The sequence below is a fragment of the Hemicordylus capensis genome, chromosome 5, assembly GCF_027244095.1.
Source record: "Hemicordylus capensis ecotype Gifberg chromosome 5, rHemCap1.1.pri, whole genome shotgun sequence".
NCBI lineage: Eukaryota > Metazoa > Chordata > Lepidosauria > Squamata > Cordylidae > Hemicordylus > Hemicordylus capensis.
Genome location: NC_069661.1, coordinates 61,914,428 through 61,929,677, shown reverse-complemented (window position 1 = coordinate 61,929,677; position 15,250 = coordinate 61,914,428).

Genomic DNA, 15,250 nt, shown 5'->3' with positions numbered 1-15,250 from the left:
AGCTATCTTAATGGCTGAACACTTGACGGAACATTTCAGTCTTACATGCCTTACACAAAGCCAACAGATCATGGAGAGCTCTGATATTATCTGGGGGACCGTTCCATAGAGCCTGGGCCACCACTGAGAAGGCCCTGGCTCTCGTTGATTGCAGTTTAATCTCCCTAGGGCCTGGGGAAATGAGTTTCAAAGATATTAATGTTGGTATATAGATTTCTAAAAGAACTTGGGGCAGGAGAGAAACCAAAACACAGATCTAGGGAAGGCCTCCTGAAAGAGGAGTCCTCGATTTCTGCTTAAAATTCGATAGGGTGGGAATAAACCAGTGATCAGGCTATTTCGTGGTAATATTTTCTCCTATACTTGTGTGTGTAATCTGTGGACTCTAGTCAGCATAAGCTTATATAACAGTAAATGTGTTCACATTTAAGATGTCAAAAGACTGCTAATTTTGCTGCATCAAAATATGGCAACCCAAAGTTATGGTAGTGTGGTTCTCAGGAACGTGTTTTCATCAGTCTTTTTTTACTGCAAGTTCCTGGAAATTGTAATAAGTTTAGGCTTGTTAAACCTGTATTGTAAATCCTGTGTAAATGTATCCTTGCACACACACACATATATATATAGTAGATAATTATTAACATTTAAGAGGCCTTTAAGTAGAGCTTGCAACACTAGCTGTAAAAAATTACAAGAACAGAAAGCTAGACTGAAAGTAAAATGTTGATTTTTAAAATGTGGCATGTGCCTATCTATTCAAAATACAGGATTATGACAAAGGGTTAGTATAACTCTTGCATGTTGAAGTTGAACTGTATGGGTGTGGGGGGGGGGCAAAACGAGTTGTCCACATTTTTAGAACTGAATTATGTGCATGTACAGTTAGTATTTAGAATGTTTACAAACAGTTGTAGACAACTAATGCTATTGATCCTTAATTAAGAACAGCCCTGCTGGATCAGGCCCAAGGCCCATCTAGTCCAGCATCCTTTTTCACACAGTGGCCCACCAGATGCTGCTGGAAGCCTACAGGCAGGACTTGACAGCATGCCCTCTCTCCTGCTGTTACTGCCCTGCAACTGGTACTCAGAGGCATACTGCCTTTGAGGCTGGAGATGGCCTATAGCCCTCCGACTGGTAGCCTTTGATAGAGTTCTTCTCCATGAAGTTATCCAAAGTTCCAAACTCCTATTAAAGCCATCCAGGTTGTTGGCTGTCACTACATCTTGTGGCTGAGAATTCCACCAGTTGATTATGCGTCATGTGAAAAAGTACTATTGTTGGTTTCCTGGCAATCAATTTCTTGGTTCTCGTGTTATGTGAGAGGAAGAAGAATTTCTTTCTCTCCACTTTCTCCACACCATGCATGATTATATAGACCTCTATTGTATCTCCTTGCAGTCATCTTTTTTTCTAAAATAAATAGCCCTGGGGGGGCTAAATTCAAGGGGCTTGATCACAGTCAACTGGACAGTAGCATAAGCAGGGCTTGGCAGCATATGCTCATCCAGGAAGGATACAGACAACATAATACTTCTTGCTAAAAACATTCTTTTCATGGCATAGAGTATAAATCTGTCTTTACTGGATTTTATGGGTAGCCAATTTGGGATCTGTCAAGAATAGCACTTACAGCAATAGCACTTACATTTATATACCGCTTTATAGCCGGAGCTCTCTAAGCGGTTTACAATGATTTAGCATATTGCCCCCCAACATTCTGGGTACTCATTTTACCGACCTCGGAAGGATGGAAGGCTGAGTCAACCTTGAGCCCCTGGTCAGGATCGAACTTGCAACCTTCTGGTTACAGGGCGGCAGTTTTACCACTGCGCCACCAAGAAGCAACAACTGGTAATGAATGGTGAGCAGTAACAGTCATTCACCCCATTTACTTGGACATAAGTCCTGTTGGTTTTGGTTGAGTGTTTCTCCAGGAGTGTAGACCTATCCTGTAATCAGTAAGACTTACTTCAAAGTCATATTCCCTTAGAACTGGGATACAAATCTGGAGTCAATAAGCTGAACTAACTTTAAGACATTTTGGGCATCTTCTTCATCGAACCTGGTGTAGAAGAAAAATCCCTATCTTTGCATAAATAACTGTAATATTGATATTTATTTAAATCATGCCTTTTATTAAACATTTAGCACATATTAGTGTATTACACATCACAAAAGGTCTCATGATTTCAATCTTGTGTTTGCTACAATTTAAATGAAAGAGACTCAAGTTAATCTTCACTAACTTATCTTGTTTATTTCAGTGGTGCTTGTCATGACTGACTCAGTCTGAATCCCCTGCTAACTTGGCAAAGAGGCACCTTTTAGCGTGGTGATTCTCTTTATTTAGCAGGGGAGAGTAACTGGCCCTATCCACCCCCAGCACAGTACCTCCAGTGACTGTTGCTGGTATCTATCTTGTGTTTCTTTTTAGATTGTGAGCCCTTTGGGGACAGAGATCCATCTTAATTATTTATTATTTCTCTGTGTTAACTGCCCTGAGCCATTTTTGGAGAAGGGGTATAGAAATTGAATAAATAATAATAATCCTGCCCACTGTCTTTTTCAGCCCCAGGTAAACATTTATTTTGCTACTGCAGTTGTGTGAAATATTCATCTATATAGCTTTATACTAGTAAAATGGCTTGCATTTCCAAGCATGTGTCCTGAACTACAAAGTCTGGACTGGTGGCGCAGTGGTAAAACTGCCGCCCTGTAACCAGAAGGTTACAAGTTCAATCCTGGCCAGGGTCTCAAGGTTGACTCAGCCTTCCATCCTTCCGAGGTCGGTAAAATGAGTACCCAGAATGTTGGGGGGCAATATGCTAAATCATTGTAAACCGCTTAGAGAGCTTCCAGCTATAGAGCGGTATATAAATGTAAGTGCTATTGCTATTGCTATTTCTATGTGTAAAAGTTCCTCAGAAAACTGCCAAAGTTTGTTTGAAGTCAAACCCCAATCCCAACCCTCACACTAACCCCAACCCTTGCCTTAACCCATGCTTTCCCAAGGGGAAAGTGTTGTTGCCATGCCCGCCTATTCCAGTGCACCAGTTGAACCCCCAGACTATATCTTGGTTGTTTGCATTAATTATATCATTGTTTCTAGTAACGAGGAAGCCTCTGCCTGAGTGCATTCCTCTGATGAAAGGAAAAGGAACATTTGACCATGTTTTTCTTGAGTGCCTCCAGGTCAGTAGTGCAATCGAAATGTGAGATACCGTTCTGATAGTCGTGAGCATGCACAGAGAGCACTAGAATAGGCAAAGCTTTGGAGCACTGAGATTGGAATGCAGTTTTCCCCTCCTAAGGAGTGGACACTTGGATAAGCCAGGGAACCAAGGGCATCCTCCCTCCCATAGATAAGACTTTTAGAATCAATCAAGTGAGTCATGCTGAAAATCAGTGTCTTCTTTCCCTTCCAGATTGCCTCCCTTGGGTGGACACCTATTTAGTCTTTTGTTTTAAGAGGAATGTCTAGATAACACCTTTAGGAATGCCTCCCCCCCAAAAAAAACAATAAGCTCGGCAACTGGAAGTCATCATCACCAAGATCAGAATGCGAGAAGGTGGAAAGCACTCATGAAGGAGAGGACTTGAAGACTCCATAAAATTTAGCACTTAGTTCAGTGTTTGTGGTAGACTCCAGTTGAACATCCATCCAGCTTTCAGTGTTTGGTTAGCCTTGTCCACTAAGCCCCTTTTGGCTATGCCTCACTGTTCCCGAGGTTGCCCACCTCTTGCTAACCCAATCATCCACCACACTGAAAGCCCAGAGGGAAAAGCACCTTCTGTGGATGAGTCCTAGAGATTCCAAAGCCTGGAAATCTCTGATCTGAAATCACTATTTTAAATCACTATTTTGGGATGCCTCAGTTCCTTGCAAGTTGAGAACTTAGCTGCCCGGAGATTCCCATCTCTATGAGAATCACATAAGAACAGACCTGCTGGATCAGGCCCATCTAGTCCAGCATCCTGTTTCACATAGTGGCCTACCAGATGCCACTGGAAGCCTACAGCAGGTGTTGAGGGCATGCCCTATCTCCTGCTCTTACTCCCCTGCAACTGGTACCCAGAGGCATCCTGCCTTTGAGGCTGGAGGTGGCCTATAGTCCTCCAACTAGTAGCCGTTGATAGACCTCTCCTCTATGAAGTTATCCAAAATTAATAGTAAATTGCATACAAAAAACAATTTCCCCAGATGACAGGAGTTGGGCTACTTAAAGTAAGCATCAGCATGCACTTAAGTGTTTGTAAGATTTAAACTTTTGCATTTGCAGCTTTAATACTACATGGTATTCATTATTCATATCTATATACAGGGGATATAGACTTCATTGCTTTTGTAGGAAGACTACAAAACTTATGAGTAGCTGAAGCCCAAAATATACTCTGACAGCAGGTTACATTTACATAGTACGAAATTCCTATCCTTGCAGTCCCAGCTGCTGTCTTGCCTCAACAGCCAGCTGTCGCTTTTTTGTCCAGATGCCAGTTAAGTGCCCACTCCCTTGTGTGTTACCCCATCTCTCCTCCAATGGCACAAAACATTTTGGCTCCAGTTTCCACAGCTGTTTACCTAGTGCAACCCTAAGCCAGATGAGAAATTTATGACACCAGTATCAAATGAACTAGTCACAATTCTGTTCCCTGTTTGCCGGCTTCAACTCTCTCAAGGCTGATATCCAAACAGATGTTTTAACACCAGAACAATTGCAATGATGTCATCACCGTCACTTGCTTCATTATGAACCCCACCGTCTATTAAGATCTTCAGTGGAGGTTCGTCTGAGGGTGCTGCCAGCTCGTCTGGTGATGACTCAAAGGAGATCTTTCTCTGTAGTGGCCCCAGAGCTGTGGAACACACTTCCTGCTGAGATTAGAACTTCTCCATCCTTGTTGGCATTTAGGAAACAACTAAAGACACATCTCTTCAGTCAAGAGAAAAGCTATTTGGTATTTTTAATGGGTATTTTAATTGGATATTTTAATATGTTAATTGTTTGTTTGTTTTTATTGCTATAAATAGACTTTGGTAGTGGGTGACATATAAATATGTTAAATAAATAAATCACTCCCATTCATAATGTGTCTCTAATCATTCACTTTGGGGGTGTGCTCATGGAAAGACATATACAACACAAAGAAAAAGATCCCAGTTTCTACACAGTGTCTCTCCACTCCCTTACTAAATGAGCTGAAGTTTGTCCATTAGGAACTCTGTCTCCCCATTTGTCTTTCTCATTGGACCCTTGCACTGTATTGTTCTGGTCTGTTGGAAAGCAGGGAGATACCCTCTGCAAACTTGATTGTTGTGGGGTGGAGGCAACCTCCATGTTGCATTAAGCCAATAATTAGGGCTGCTGTTGGTTTCTCAGAAAATATTAGTCATAGTATTTAGTAAATACTTTACTAAACAGCATATGGGCAATGGGTGCTGATCCAGATCAGGATTTTGGCATTGGGGGATGGGGGTTTAATTCCTTGCTCCCACCACAGTTCTGATCTGGTCATACTCCTCCTATCTACAGGAGGAGACTAGACTAGGCATTATGCAGAAATGCAAGTATTAGAGCCCCCATGCCATTTTTATTTTTAGAGAAGTTGCTTTTGGAGGATGCAGTTGAGAGCAGAGATATGTGTCTGTGTGTATAGGGGTGTATACGGAACCGGTTTGGCCAGTTCGGTTCAAATCAGAACCAGATTTGAACCGACCCAACCCGGTATGCGTGGAGGCCAAAACCGAGCTGCCACCGAGCCAGCAACTTGATAAAAGGAGGCGGGAGCATGCCTGGGGCATCCAGCAGTGGCTGGCTGCAACTCTTTACATAACTTGCTGCCCTTGCCCAGCCACCCCTTACTGTGCAGAACCAGTTCATCCAAATCCAGCATGGTTCAGTTTGGTCCATGACAGAACCTTTGAACCAGCTCCGGTTCGAGGTAAACTGGTTCTGCACAAATCTGGAGTGTGGGTGTGGGTGGCAGCACAGCTGGGGCCAATTTAAAATGAAGAAAAGGCAGGCAGAAAACTAATTGATTCCTCCCCCAATCAAAAAACCCAGACATATATTTTAAAATTCCAACTTAAAAGAGCACTATCAGCAATAGTCAGTCTAGTAGTGGGAGTTCTTTTAAAAAAGCCAATGACAGAGTGGCTTGGCAATCCACCTCACATTTGTTACCACACATATACACTACCTAAATGTGCATGTGTGCTTTTAGAATAAATGAGGGGGAATTAGCTTGAAAACCAGATTTGCAAATATTCATTCATTCATTCATTTGATTTCTGTACTGCCCTTCCCAAATGGCTTGGGGTGGTTTACATTAAAACAAAATAATTAAAACCAATTAGCAGTTAAAAACAGAGGTTGTAAAACAGCATAAAACAATAACAGCGAAAACATTCAAAACAGTTTGAAAACCATGTTACGTTAAAACCATTTACAACAATTTAAAGACTCTGGAAGGCCAGGCTGAACAGATAGGTTTTGAGGGCTCTCCTGAAGGCCAATAATGAATTCAGATTATGGATTTCTACCGGGAGTGTATTCCACAGCCAAGGAGCAGTTACAGAGAAGGCCCACCTCTGCGTTGCCACCAGAGGTGGTAGCTGGAGACGGTGGGGTGTGCATGGAACCGGCTGGTCTGGTTTGAGTCCAGACTGGAACCGGACCGGGCCAATTCAGTCTGGCACCCCCTTGGACCCCCCCCATACGGGGGGGGGGGTGTTTCGTGAACCTTTAAAAAATAGGGGAAAAATTTTTTTACATTGTTGGAAGTGGCGGGCTGTGTGTGTCCGTGGAGGTTCCCCCTCCCTCCGCCAGCCTCCCTTCATGCCCATACTGGCCATTTGGCTGGCTCTTCAGCCTGTTCTGGCCTTCCACCTCCGGCATGGTAGGCATTTTGGAGGCTGCTACACCTGTGCAATTTGCCTCTGCATGAAGGGAGGCCGGCAGGGGGGAGGGGGAACCTCTGTGGACCCCTCCCCCACCGCCTATAGCAACTCCCCCGAAGGGGGTAAGTAAAAAAAAAGTCTGCAAACACCAATCGGGGTGTTCAGCCAAGGGTTGGACCGAACAGGGGATGGTTCAGTTCGACCCCAAACAGTCGAACCAAACCAGTTTGACCATGAGCCTGTTTGCACATCCCTAGGAGATGGACCTCCTCAGGTGACCTTACCATGTGGTGAGGATCATGCAGAAGAAGGTGCTCTTTAAGGTAAATACACAGAACTACAGTCTGGACTCAGACAAATGTCAGTGTTGGGATCCTCCAGAGTCTGCTACTTGTCCATTTCGGGCGTTTTATGCTGCCAATCACTTCCTACACTGGAGAAGATTTGGAATCCCTCCTAAAGGTTCTGCCAAAGGAGGGCAAGGAAAGGCAGCGGGGTGCCTGTGCAGCACCAAGGTCTGTACCAGTATGCATGCCCACAGCTAGCAAAGCAGAACACTTGGGTTCCCAAGCAGTCAGGCACAGGGATAGTCTTGTGGCAAGCTCACAACCAAGGGCACTTCCAAGAGTGTTCTGGGCAATCCAGAGCAGGTTTCTCAGCAACAGTCCCATGCAAGGAACATTCAAGGCTAATGATTTGAGCTCAGTAGCAGTTCAGACCCCATGTTCCAACTTAGAGGCACAGCAGCCAGTGATTCAGTTTGGAGATGGTAGAGGGGGTGAGTATAAATTTGGGTACTTGGCCAGGTGGGTCTTCTGGAGCATCAACTGGCACCACCAGTTTCCTACTGCAGCAGAACCACACCAAAACCCTTCATGTGTCTAAGAGGGATATGGCCTTTTGTGAAGTTCTACCTGCTGCAAAATACCCCAAGTGAGAAACGTAAGGTTTCGAAATAGACAGAGGACCAGACCTGAGGAGGGTGTGTGTGCAGTAGCTTGTAGTTTAGGTTCTGCTGTACTCTTGCATGAAGTCAGAATTTCCCAACAGTGAAGGGTGACGGGGAGGCTGTTTGCTAACACATCAGGTTGCTTTCCCATCTCATCTGGGCATTTTACATGCTGCAACAGTCTCACAATGTGTCCATTAAGCACCCCTCCACATTTCTCATACTGTGACATCGTGGTCACTGCTCTGTCATCAGGGTGCCATCCATATTTCCGATGCCTAGATTTGGGTTTTATTGATGCGTTTTGGCACTATAATATGTAAAACTGTTACAGGAAAGTGCTGTGTTTTTTCATTGTACAGAGGCTTGCCCCATGTTTGACGCATTGCAGTGCAGTGTGGTCTGGACAGTTCACTTGGGTTTGACGATTTTTACAGCCCCTTTCCACCATTCCTGAAATAATGTTGCTGCTCATATAATTCTTTTTTTTAAAAAAATCCAATGTGAGTTCATGTGCAAGGGTGCAACTTGTTCATCTGCTTTTGATTTCAGTCGCTCATGTTTTTCATTAAGACTTTCTTTTTTTGACACATTCACGCTGCAGATTTGCTGGCTCATTCAGCTGATCGAGCAACTGTTGCTATGTAAAGCCACACAGTATATATTTCTTAATATATTGTCGCCTCTTGGTTTTTCATTTCTGCCTTCAGCCCTTGGTTTCAGTCACATTTGTCTCTGGAATTTGATACGTAAAGCTGTTTTTCTTTTTCTTTAAAAAAAAAAATTAATATATTTCTACTCCATTTCATTTCCACGTTTGTCCTTGGCTTTTGATCCCATTGGTCTCACACCCCACGTGTTCAGTGCTTCTGCTTGTCCAAAGAAGAAAATTGTTGCACCTTTGCACAAAAGCACCAAGGTGTTTGTTTTTTAAAGGAGTTTGTCGCATCAGTGGTTCCCCACCACTTCTGCAGCCCTTTTGGCTGGAAATGAAGGAGGAGGAGAGGGCAGTGAATGCAATCCAGGTGGAATATGGACACCTCCTGCCTGGAAAATCCGCTGCTGTGGGAGGCAATGCGGATGGCCAAAACCCTGTCATGTTGCATAGAAAACTGCATCAAAGCCACTGCGCTTGCGGTTTCAAACTTCTGCCTAATTCCATTGCCCTTTTTCAACCCTTTGACCATTGCAGATCTCGTAGTCTGGAAAACACCGTGGGGACAATGAGCACAGTTCCTCCCTCACCTGAAGCACTCTCAGAGTCTTAGCCAGTCATCCCTTCCCAGGAGTAAATGGGAGGGCAACCTCATTTGCTGACAACCCGAATCTTTCTCCCAGTTCCTTCTAACAGCAGCTTCGTTTTGAAGAGTCCTGCAAATGAGGGATGGGGCAAAATAGGTGGAAATCAACAAGCCCTTAAGAAGTGCTTGTGAATAAGACAGTTTCATTGACTTGATCTGGGTATAGAGGTGGCATTTGAGTCTATCTATCTAGAAAAGGGTGTAAGTTTCATACACAGTAATCATAGGCGGATTACTGCAGCTGCAATAGAGGCAATTGCCTATTGTGGTGAATCCTGGGAAAGCAGCAGATCTTGGGGTGTGGGGAAGGTTTTGTTTTGTTTTTAAAAATAACTTTTTATTTTTAAAAACTTTAAAACTGCCGCTGCCTCTTGCTGCCCCACCGCTGCAGTGAGGAGGGTAGGGATGGCAAGGATGAAGCCCCGCCTTACTTCTAAACACTGCCGTGGTGGCTGGATGGGGGGCAGCCAGTGATGGCCACACAGAGACTGCTGAGGGGAGCGGGGACAAGAAGCAAGTCCCCCCTTTTACATTAAAATGCCACTGGGAATGGAGGAAACTGGCCTGGGAGGGTTGTCGTGGGGAGGAAGATCCCCCGTGCCGTTTTACCTTAAGCAGCTGCAGCTTTTGTGAATGAACAGTGAGGGAGAGCTCTGCCAGTTGCCCGGCTCCCTCCCAAATGAGTGTACGCCCCGCTGCTGGCGGGGGGCCGGAAAATCCTTGGTCTCCTATAGGCAGCAAAAGGTTTAATCCGCCCCAACAGTAATCTCTGCACATTGTTTGAAAGCTATTTTGCCATTAAAATCCAAGTTATTTATTGTGAAGCACAAACTTCATCTTTGCCAGCTCCATGACAACTTTCTTTCCTGGTCTTGGCTACTTCTGGAAGATAAGAATACAGATACTAGTTCAGAAAAGTGTATTTGCTTTGACAATTTTCTGGACTGCCATTCAAACCTCTGTATTCCATATCTGTTTAGTGGATAATAGCTCTTCCCCCGCACTGCCACCTCCAGTTCCAGAAACATGTCTCTTTTGTATAGAGTCACTCTGATCTCTGTAACTGTCACTTGGGGGAAATTGGGGACATTCTACACTTTCTATTACTAAACTGACTGCCCTTTTAATCATGAATTCCTGACACAGTAAATTACCGTCTATATTTTCTTGATATGGCACTGGCTCCATTTTGTTTATTTATTTGAAGTACGGGGATACAAAAGTGTATTATGCAGTCAGAAGACCAGGGGCTGTGTAACACAGAAATGCTGGCCATAAAACAATCAAATATAAATAACTCACATGCAAGAAGTCCTTTAAAGGGCTCATCTGTCATTACTCTGACTTGTTAAAATGTTCAGAGAATGAGAACAAATGCTCTTGAGTTCCACGAGCTTATTTTGAAGTCTGGCCACAAGGTGCTCCGAGGAAGTATTGGCCCAGTTTTGTTGAGTCCAGTAATGTGAACCTCTCCAAAGTTTCATCATATATGCCTGGCAGCGTAGGATAAATGACACACCAACTGTTCACTAAAATGTGATAAATCTCAGATAAAATCTCAAGAGCCTTGTAGCTCACTAAGGGTGGGGGGAATACGACACAAATTGTTTCAGAGAACACTTGAACACTTTTTTTCAAAGAGAATAACTGTATGGAGCAGTTTTTAAGTAATATTAGAAATGAAATCCTGCCCACGGTGACACAAGAAAATGTTTACTGCTACCTGGGTGGTGTCATGCCCTTAGCAAATGAGTCACTAAGAGAGAAAGGAACTTTGTTGACAGTGGTGGAAACTCATGCAATGAATAGGATTTTTTCCTCCACTTTCTAGAAGATGAACCAAGAAGAAAACTCATTCCATGTAATAAACATAATTTTGAAATATTACTTTATTTCTAGAAAATTGTTCCTACTGATTTCCTGTTCCCTATCAAAGTAAAGATTCTAAAAGTTCTTATTTCAGTTCATCATCTTAGTCATTCCATTTGTTTCCATGAAGATGCTCCCAGTCCTTATTTATTTATTTTCTTTAAAGACAAGAGCTGGTACCTGATCCAATGATTCAATTTCATCATTAGGGATACAAGCAGTTAATTGTTCCACTGTAGCTAAACTGCAATCCTATAACTGAGAAACTTAACAATGCCATTTGACTCCATCTTACTTCCTAGATAACTTTCATCTTCAGTCTTTATTTTCAGCAAAGCTACTCCAGCCTCTGGCTCCTGTGGGGAGCTGGTGTGCCAGTTCCTAGCATTAACAAGGAGTTGAACTGTGGGGTGGAGTTTCATAATAAAAGCATTAGAAAGACCATTTGGATCAAACCAAGGGCCCATATAGTTTATTCCATTTTCTACAGCAGCCAACTGCTTGTCTCTGCCTTCTCACAAGCAGAAAGAACTGTTCCTCCCCTGTTGCTTGTCCCTTGGATATCAACCAATTATCTGTCATGGTACTATCACAGAAATACCAAGTAACAATCACAATAGCAATGGGTGCGTTGTCTGGATACAATTTTCCACATTCAAAAAAGTACATCCAGAGCTCTGGAAATACCACAGCAATGAAAATGCAACCTTGGGCGAAGACATCTGGACCTCTTTCAACCGTCAACTAGCAAATACACATTTATTGATTTATGTGGAAAGCCATCCATCCTGAAGTGATTGCTGACACACAAGCAGATCACGATTTGGAGGAGAGACGCTTCTGTACAAGTATTTAGAAAGAATTCAGCTTCTATCTCTGGCCTACAGTGATTAAAAATAAAATAAAAGAGGACAGAATGGCTGACATACAGACTAATGTGCATGCCAAGAAACATTTAGCACACACAGGAGAGGAGGGGCTTTTCACCAATCTCTCTTCCTTCTGCAGACCTCTCTGCCTCCTTAAAAATGCATCCCTGATGCTCCCACAAGCCTCAAAGATTTATTTTCAGGAGGAACAATGGGCAGCAGAGAGAAGGGGAGAGCAACAGAAATGGTTTCTTCCCTGTTGCACATGTGCAACATTAGTCTGGATGTCACTCAATGATCTTATGGTATCCCCCCCCCACCCCCACTCACTTTCTCTGTGTGTGTGTGTGTGTACATTTGAGGTAGTCATACTGTGCCAAGCTATTAGTCAATTTATCCCAGTAATGTCTACTCTGACAGGTGCCTGGTCACCAGGGTTTCAGGCCAGGTCAAAGTCTTTCTTAGTGCAGTTACCTAAGCCTCCATGGTCCCTCTAGGAAAGTGAATTTGAGAGCATTACGAAACAGAAATCTCAATTCTGTTGTGTCTAAATTCTGGGGAGTCTTGAAAGATGAGGTGATGGCCACTGGCTTAGATTCTTTTAAAAAAAGAAAAGAAAGAAAAACTAGAGAGAGGTTCTCAAACTTGGGTCCCCAGATCCTGTTGACTACAGATCCATCCTGTCATCCCCAGCCACAATGGCCAAAGTCTCTGCAGCTTCAAAGGCAGTATATGCCTCTGAATATCAGTTCTTGTAGGGGGACAACAAAAGGGAAAGACAGACTGTTGCCTTCATGTCCTGCCTTTGGGCTTCTCCAGTGGTGTAGCCAGCGGAGCAGCGGCCTGTGTTCTGCCCCACCGGTGCCCCCCCTTTGCTCAGGGGCCCCTCCACTTGTGCATGATGCCATGTGCAAAGAAGGTGGGGCCTGAGCTCCGTGGAACCCATGTAAAGCCCCCAGAGCTACTTTCCAGGCAGCACATTTATTTCCCTTTCTCTCCCTTGCTGGAGGGAGAGGAACGGAAATGAGTGCAGATCATAGCACTGCAGTAACTTCGTCCGGTCCCTACAAGCAGATTCAGAGAGGTAAGCAAGCTTTTGGATAAACAACAACAAGACTTTCCCCCTTCAAACAAACTAACATGAGGAGGGGAGATTTTGAGGGGCTGGTTTCTCTTTAAGAAAGTAGTCCCAGTGTGCGTGCGTATGTGTTTGTTTCTTGCCAGGGCTAGCATTTTCTTAAAACCACAATACTAGAAGCCCAGTTCGAATGTATACCAAAAAGGAGGAAAGGTACCACCAAGACAGGGAAAATGACAGCATGGCTAACAGGTAAAGCCAAGGAAACTATAAAGGGAAAGAAGACATCCTTCAGAAATTGGAAATCCTTCCCAAATGAAGAGAACAGAAAGGAACACATACTCTGGCCAACCCCCCCCCCCAATGCAAGGTGACAATAAGGAAGGCAAAAAGAGAGTTTGAGGAACATTTAGCTAAAAGCATCAAGAGGAATAACACAAACTTATTTAAATACATCAGAAGAAGGAAACCTGCCAGGGAGGCGATTGGACCATTAGACAATGAAGGAGTGAAAGGGGTTATTAAGGAGTATATGGAGATTGCAGAGAAGCTAAATGAATTCTTTGAATGTGCTTTCACAGCAGAGCATACTCAGCATATACCTGTTCGTGAACCAGGCTTCTAAGGGCAGAGGCTAAAGAACGGAGTCAGATAGAGGTGCTACGCGATGACGTTCTAAACTGTCGAAAAATTAAAAACTAGCAGATTGCCAGGGCCAGACAACATCCATCTAAGAGTCCTTAAAGAACTCAACTGTGAAATTGCTGATCTCCTTGCAAAAATATATAACATCCCTACAATTGGGCTCTGTACCGGACGACTGGAAAGTAGCAAAAGTAACACCAATTTTCAAAAAGGGATCCAGGGGTGATCCAGGAAATTACAGGCCGGTAAGCTTAACGTCCGTTCCAGGCAAATTGATGGAAAGCATCCTCAAGGATAAAATTGTACGCGCAAAGAAGAACAGGCCCTGCTGGAAGGGAACCAGCATGGCTTCTGCAAAGGTAAATCTTGCCTCACAAACCTTTTGGAGTTCTTTGAGAGTGTCAACAAGTGTGTGGATTAAGTTGATCTGGTTGACATAGTCTACCTGGACTTCAAAAAACCTTTTGACAAACTTCCTGATCAAAGACTCTTGAAAAAACTTAGCAGTCATGGGATAAGGGGACAAGTAGTACATGTGTGGATTGGTAAGTGGTTGAAGGACAGGAAACAGAGGGTAGGTATAAATGGAGAGTTTTCACAATGGAGGGAAGTAAGAAGTGGGGTCCCCCAGGGATCTGTACAGGGACTGGTGCTTTTTAATTTATTCACAAATGATCTAGAAGTAGGGGTAAGCAGTGAGGTGGCCAAATTTGCAGATGATACCAAACTCTTTTGGGTAGTGAGATCCAAAACGGATTGTGAGGAGCTCCAAAAGGATCTCTCCAAACTGTGGGAGTGGGCTACAAAATGGCAAATGCACTTCAGTGTTGGCAAGTGTAAAGTGATGCCCATTGGGACGAAAACCCTCAACTTCAAGTATACACTGATGGATCTGAGCTGTCAGTGTCTGACCAGTAGAGGGGTCATGGTGGACAGCTCGTTGAAAGTGTTAACGCAATGTGTGGCTGCTGTGAAAAAGGCCAATTCCATGCTAGGAACCATTACGAAGGGGATTGAAAATAAAACTGCTAATATTATAATGCCCTTATACAAAACTATGGTGCGGCCACACCTGGAGTAATGTGTACAATTCTGGTCACCACACCTAAAGAAGGACATTGTAGAACTGGAAAAGGTGCAGAAGAGGGCAACCAAGATGATCAGGGGCCTAGAGCACCTTCCTTATGAGGTAAGGCTACAACACCTGGGGCTTTTTAGTTTAGAAAAAATATGACTGCGCGGAGACATGATAGAGATCTATAAAATCATGCATGGTGTGGAGAAAGTGGATAGAGAGAACATTTTCTTCCTTTCACATAACTATAGAATCAGGGGTCATCCCATGGAATTGATTGCCAGGAAATTTAGGACCAACAAACAGAAGTACTTTTTCACACAACGCATAATCAACTTGTGGAATTCTCTGCCACAAGATGTGGTGACAGCCAACAACCTAGATGACTTTAAGAGGGGTTTGAATAACTTAGTGGAGGAGAGGTCTATCAACGGCTACTAATCTGAAGGCTACAGGCTACCTCCAGCCTCAGAGGCAGGATACCTCTGAATATACCAGTTGCAGAGGAGTAACAGCAGGAGAGAGGGCATGCCCTCAGCTCCCACCTGTAGGCTTCCAGCAGC